Here is a 6,879-nt window from a genome sequence, read left to right on the forward strand (position 1 = left end):
ACTATTGAGTTATGGATGCACGCGGGAGGTTGCTAAGCACGAAAGAAGCGTAAGAGTCGCTCGAGGCGATAGCCTCGAGCGACTCTAGCTTCTTGAGTGCTTAGCAAACCTCCCAAGTGCATCCATAACTCAATAGTGTACGGTGTGGTCTTTACCATTTGTTTTATAACATAACATTGATACATTGTAGCTAAAGAGTTCACTTTTATTTAACAAATCTTACGTGACAAGAAAAAACAAGCGCGCGCGGAAAAATAGTCTTTGCATTTGCTCACGTCAGCAGCGTACACCCATGAGCAAATGGGGGACGCTAAATTGACCAATCAGAGCGCGCGCTTTACTTTGGTTATGTTATAACATTGTTTGCCACATTCGCGCCTTAACGCATAACACCTTACTTAGACAGAATAAACGACCGGGAGGTCAAAAGCTTGTATTAAAAAACATCACAAAATCTCCGTTACGACCTTGAGTACAAAAAAAATATGAAAACAGGATCAATGATGACATATTATGGAGAATTTATGGTCCAATCTGTGCATAAGTTGTTCTATGAGAACAGGCGACGAAAAATAGCACGCTGTCACTTCTTGAGGGAGGGGGGAAAGGGTCTTATTAGAGGGGGGGGTGCCTATTTGTCATTTTGGCCAAGGAGGTGGGCGCTTAATAGGGGAAGGGCGCTTATTCGCGCGAGGTCGCATATTCGAAAAAACACGGAATTCAAATAAACGTATTTAAATTGCGTGAAACAAATAGGTTATATGCACTGTACGACTCGTTGAGTTTACTCACATTCTATAGTACTACTGACAATTTACAGAGGGAGCAGTTTCCCACGCCATGTGCGTTGCTCGTAGATTTTTGTCGTTTTTGGCGAGTTTAGTTGTTATTTCAAGTTTTTAATGAAGGATCTCGAGGCTATCCTATAAGAAGCAGTAACTTCGAATCCTCACCGGATAGGTCCTCGTATGTAAATTGTTGTGGTCGTTATTTACAAGGAATCTGGACGTATACGAGTTGTGCTGTGTTTATTCTCGCCAAGTGAAGCTAGCCCCTACACGGACTGTTGAATTTTTAGTGTTTTCGCGTCGACTCTATCTACCATCTTCTGTAAAAACAAAAAGACGCCCTGTTATCTTGAAATGACTTTCAACGCAGTTTTAGACGCAGTTCTACGCGAGATTTCAAAAAAAAGTGAACCCCCGTCAAGTATTCTTTGTCGTGACCATCATTTTGTTACAGAAAGGGTAGAGGAGTACTCCTGCTAATGGACCGATGTCAAAAGCGTTAGTCAAGCGCGTACGCGATACTCATAGGGTACACGGCAAGAGGGTGCCTTCGAAAATAGGTGATCTCAGTAAAGGCACTCTTGGACAAAAACTATTAGATTCCTTTATTTTTTTCCCTAGCTATCGTTTCTAATCTCACGTTGCGTGTTTTCGGTGTCCCAACATTCAACTGAAATAGAGCTCACGTCGATTTGGGTCGTTATTAAACTGTTTATCTTTTCCGTTCACAAAGTTGCGTTTTCAATGGACATCCAACCAATTCATCAGTACTCTATAAATGTGCGTAAAAAGTTGCAATACATGACAAATTAGACACATCGAATATATGAAATACATATATCTGAACTGCAGTTATGAATCGTATATGTGCACGATCCTCGCAGTAAAGCACTATTTGAGCAATAGTGAAAATCAGACCTGACAAAATTCAGGCCTGTACGGGATTCGAACCACTGACCTCTGCGATAATAGTGCAGCACTCTACCAATTGAACTTGGAGCAACTGGGAGCAAGCCATGCATCAAATTAATTCGACCCAAACCCGTAAGATAATAAATCAGACACAACGAATATATGGAATACATATATCTGAACTGCGTTTATGAAACGTATATGTGCACGATCCTCGCAGTAAAGCACTATTTGCTCAAATATCACCCGGATCATACCAATATGGCGATCGTGAATACATTAGACGATCCGTTAAGAGCCATGGTATTGGACATGCATGGATTAGACTCGTTCAATGATGGCCAGTGTCGTAAATGAACCAGGACGAGTCGCTAGACATGTTACGAGTGTCTCACAATCTCTACAACTTGTGAAAACACATGTGAAATTGATCCTTAATTGTAGTCGGCCCCATGCAATTATCTATACAAATTATAAAGCTGCAGACAACCCACCCGTACATATGCAAAGTACATGTCAATGGTGCATCTATTACATATGAGGAAGATAGCTTTCCTCTGTCTGTATCGTAAACGTGTCCTTACATCTATAGTTTAATCAAGCTTCTATACTATGTTCAGGGCTAAAAGAATCCGCATTGCTAAAGTTGTACCATTCTTGTTCGTACTCGTAATATCGGAATAAAGGTGTTGTTTGAAACTGAAAATAAAAATATGGCAACAGAGATTAGAATTATATAGAAAGATTCACTTCCTGATAAAATATACTCAAAGTAGTTTTGCATTGATGAGAGAGCTATGATTTCTTTCAAGAGAACAAATAAAGTATCTAATTTGCTGTTATTTAACAGCATTACAAGATTCAGCAGGTTAAAGACGGTCATCTGCATAGAAAGTAAAGGCTTCGTCTGAGATTCGTTGCAGATCAAGAGATTGTAAACTGCAATTTTTAATCTCCAAGAGCAGATTTCATCCCAAGGCAATTCACGCACTGCATAAGCAATGTTTTTTTCAAACTTGTTTTGAATCAACTTCAAAGCTTCTTTAGCTGGAAAACATTCGTTCTCTTATGTTTATTTGGGTCTTTTAGTCAAATATCGCTGATTTCTTGTTGTTGGGTTCATCTTGTTTTCTTTTTTTGTAGTGACATGTCCTATAACCAACTGGAACAGCTGCCTCCAAGAGCTTTCTCTGAAAATAATCTTCTCAAAGAACTGTAAGTAGAAGGGTCAATACAGCGATTATTAGGGTAATGTTCATATGCATATGACTCTCCTAAACGAAAAACTGTGTTATGATGTGCGTGAAAAGTATATGGCCATGTCTCAAAAGGAATGGATATCACCAAACTGATGTATATGATTGGCTAAAATCGATATTAACCATAGTCCACAACGACTTTCTAGATCGATATGTTTGTAACATTTAACCTTGTAAAGTGACATATAAAAGACTATGGGAAAAAACAAAAAGAGTTATTTAAGTCCGGAGATTTTAGCCCTAATTTGAAGGGCAGCAAAGTAAGCTCGTTTCAAACTAAAAATCAAGTCAGTGTTTCCCCTAAAACGGGAATATGTCTTCACAGTTAAACAGCTGTAACCAGAAGCAATTTTTGAAGTTAAATGGTGTACATTCAGCGTGGACGTTTTCTGTGATGATCTTTAAAAGATCACAAGGCTCAGACTGACAACTGATAGCTGGTCGATGGAGGCACAAATAGGCACCAAACATTCGTTGTGAGCCGAACAATAATAAAACATCCCATAGAACTTACAATAACAAGATTTCCTGGTTTATTCCGCTTCAATCTAATTCACGAAACACTCACTAAATTCGACGAGAAAACTTCCCCGAAAACTCGCGCTCTCACAGCCTCTTTTCTTCCTTAACTCGACCCGTTCTCCCTTTTTTCAACATGCACGTGCTCACTACCTTATTTGGTAGCGCTGCTCATGGTCTTCTTTGTTTTCTTCCACGTTTTCGTCCGTTTCGACCAAATTTTTCAAAAATTGCTTCTAGTATTCCATTCTTGAAATTGGGAAACTCCACGCTGTCCATATTTTTAACATTTGCAAATGTTTCCACACGAAGAAATGTTTCTTCGACAGATTGCTGAGCATTGCGTGATATGATACGTCATTTTAGGATCTATAGCCTTATTGACGATGGCTCTTGACTAATAAGATCGTGAGAATCTCTACGCTTATTGTAAAAAACTTAATACTGACTTGCCGCTCTAGATTTTTGGGGTCATCTGAGTCACGTACAAGTTGGTTAACGCTAATGTTAGCGTTAGCCCTTGAGAGCACTGTGCACTGCACAGTCTCAGGATTTAGTAATTTTTCCTTTGCTCATCCGGGTTTTACCTCCTACCACCCTCCAGTTATGACGCAAGACAATTTCAGACTCCAGCTGGGTAGAAAGATCTAGAGTCATATTTACTAAAACTGATGAGACGGAAATTTTAGAAAGAAACCTTAAGTCCTCTCTTTCATCTTTTTTGAGAGCTCACCAGAGACACTGGATGATTTTATGGGGCTGATCCTTTCTGAGTAACACAAGCCTTTACATTTTGTCATTTTTGTCATGTCCAAGCTGGTAGATGCTTGTACGGCGTAAGCAAATGCAGTGGGAATCTTTTCCAAATTAATCACCAACACTCAGTAATATGGGGGCCTTTCCTCTGATTCAGCAGTACAATTTATGTAATGCACTTTAGATCAGTTAACTTCACTTAGGCAAATTACGGGCCGAACAAACTATTGTCTTTACTAACCCGAATTGCTGACCTAAAATCTGCCTTTCGAAAACGTGATTCCCCGCCACAATCGAACCTTTCATTGACTGTTTTCATGCATCATATCAATCCGACAAATCATTTTAAAATCAAAGAAGAGGATTAAGATCTAATCTATTTAAGAATCAAATAACTTTTCAACATCCCTTTCAATATTATGTGCAGTTAGGCACAAAAATACCCTTTTAAATGTTGCACCTCTCCTGTTCCCACGGTATTAACGGATATATTCTCATGACCGTGCGCATTTTTTTTTAACCAGAAAATCGCGCAGTAGCTACCTCAATCTCAAGTTCATTGAAACACGATAGTCTCTCTAACAGCGGTGTGGGGCATTTAGGTTCAAAGAATCCACCATTTACGTATATATGCACGATCCTTCGTAGTAAAGCACTATTTGAGCAATAGTGAAAATCAGACCTGAAAAAAATTTCAGGCCTGCACGGGATTCGAACCACTGACCTCTGCGATACTACTGCAGCGCTCTACCAATTGAGCTAACAAGCCAACTGGGAGCAGGCCATCAAATTAATTCGACATAAACCCGTAGATGATAAATCAAACAACAACAAACATATGAAACATATGTATGAACTGCGGTTATGAAACGTAGATATGCACGTAAATAGTGCTTTACTGCGAAGGACCGTGCATATATACGCTTCTTAACTGCAGGTCATACATATGTTTCATATGTTTGTTGTTGTTTGATTTATCATCTACAGGTTTATGTCGAATTAATTTGATGGCCTGCTCCCAGTTGGCTTGTTAGCTCAATTGGTAGAGCGCTGCACTAGTATCGCAGAGGTCAGTGGTTCGAATCCCGTACAGGCCTGAAATTTTTTTCAGGTCTGATTTTCACTATTGCTCAAATAGTGCTTTACTGCGAAGGATTGTGCATATATACGTTTCATAACCGCAGTTCATACATATGTTTCATATGTTTGTTGTTGTTTAATCCACCATTTCTTTAAAACTTTCCTCATGAATGCTTTTTAGGCTAATAGTAATCGAAACCACCTTGGTCTTTCCAAACGCTGCAAAGCAGCTTTTCTTCTGAGCAGCAATCGCTTCAGCGCTCAACGAGGCACATTTTTAACAGCGCCGATGTAATCAAAATGTCACATATTACAAGCTCATATTTTCACCAAGTTTGTTTTGAAGAGTTTTTTTTTCTCCGCATATGTAGATCAATCGTTTATGAGGACAAAGCACATATTTTTTTCTTCATTAACAATTTTTTATTGCGAAAATAAGTTTTCAGTTTGATACCTACTTCTCCACTGCCGCCATAGCAATAAATATACAATATTTTTCCTTTTTAAACCTCCTTCCCTCCCCCCTCCTTCTCCCCATTTAGGGCAAGAGGAATGAAAACACTGGGTATGACACAGCACTGATATGTTCCGATGGAGCTAAACACACTGAGTCCCGATACGAACCTGAGGCCGTAGCTTTTCAGCCTTTGGTCGATTGCGATTGGGTTGTCAATTGATTTGCTGATACTAAGCATGTAGGATTGAGTAAGTGTGATGTTTTCGGTGACTAATCATCACGCTTGCTTGATATACGTCTTTGCGTGGTTTAAAAAGCTATACCAGTGAGGAAAAAATATGTTACACTTTTTTCAAAGATAACTGTTGAAAATGCTGGAAACGTAACAGAATAAGAACAAGGAAAACTTCGTAGATAACTCACCTGATCTAATCGGGAAAACCACTTCACCAAGTTTCAAGATTTTTCGTCATTTTTACATCCCTACTCTTTGATGCTTTACAACGGCGACGGTGGGTGGGCTATTGCCCTTCGTTGTATTCTGTACTTCCCCTTTTTATTTCGTAGCCCTGCACTAGGCACATCCTAATCTCGCTGAGCTTCAAAACTGGCAAAATAAAAGACCCAGTCCTACTAGAATGAGTTCGTACCTGTGTAACATTCCTCGAAATAAATGTCGTGAGCTGAGATTGACTGTAAATGTTTCATCAAAACTTTTAAGGCTCATCTAGGTAGCACACCTTGAGCTACCACCTGTTTCTCCATATTTTAAAGAGCAAGATAGACATGATATAGATAGAGGAGTCCCCATCTCGTGGTTCGCTACTCGTGAGGCAAATTCAACTTTGTGAAGCAGTTACAAGTTCCAATTGCCGTGGGCTACATCATGATTACATTACAAAATGAAGTATCAATCGGACGTAACAAAGTTTCTTTGCAAATTTATAGCGGTAGCATTTGCTTTATGTCAGAAAATTTCTGAAAAGTTACAGCTTATCAAAACAATTAGCTGGAATGTTAATCAATACTAAGCAACTTGCTTAACGGTGATAAACCACACTTTCTGTTGGTTTACTTGTGTAATAAACCACGTGGGATGTTTGGAGAA

General features: G+C 39.2%; 1 pseudogene; it reads left to right on the forward strand.

Annotated features, from left to right (window-relative positions):
- The window catches only part of LOC148742595 (uncharacterized), a 99,105-nt pseudogene extending 96,186 nt beyond the window's left edge, over positions 1-2,919 (forward strand).
- Positions 2,920-6,879: the final 3,960 nt, after the last annotated feature.

This window comes from Stylophora pistillata, chromosome 1 (assembly GCF_964205215.1).
Source record: "Stylophora pistillata chromosome 1, jaStyPist1.2, whole genome shotgun sequence".
NCBI classification, from domain to species: Eukaryota; Metazoa; Cnidaria; class Anthozoa; order Scleractinia; family Pocilloporidae; genus Stylophora; species Stylophora pistillata.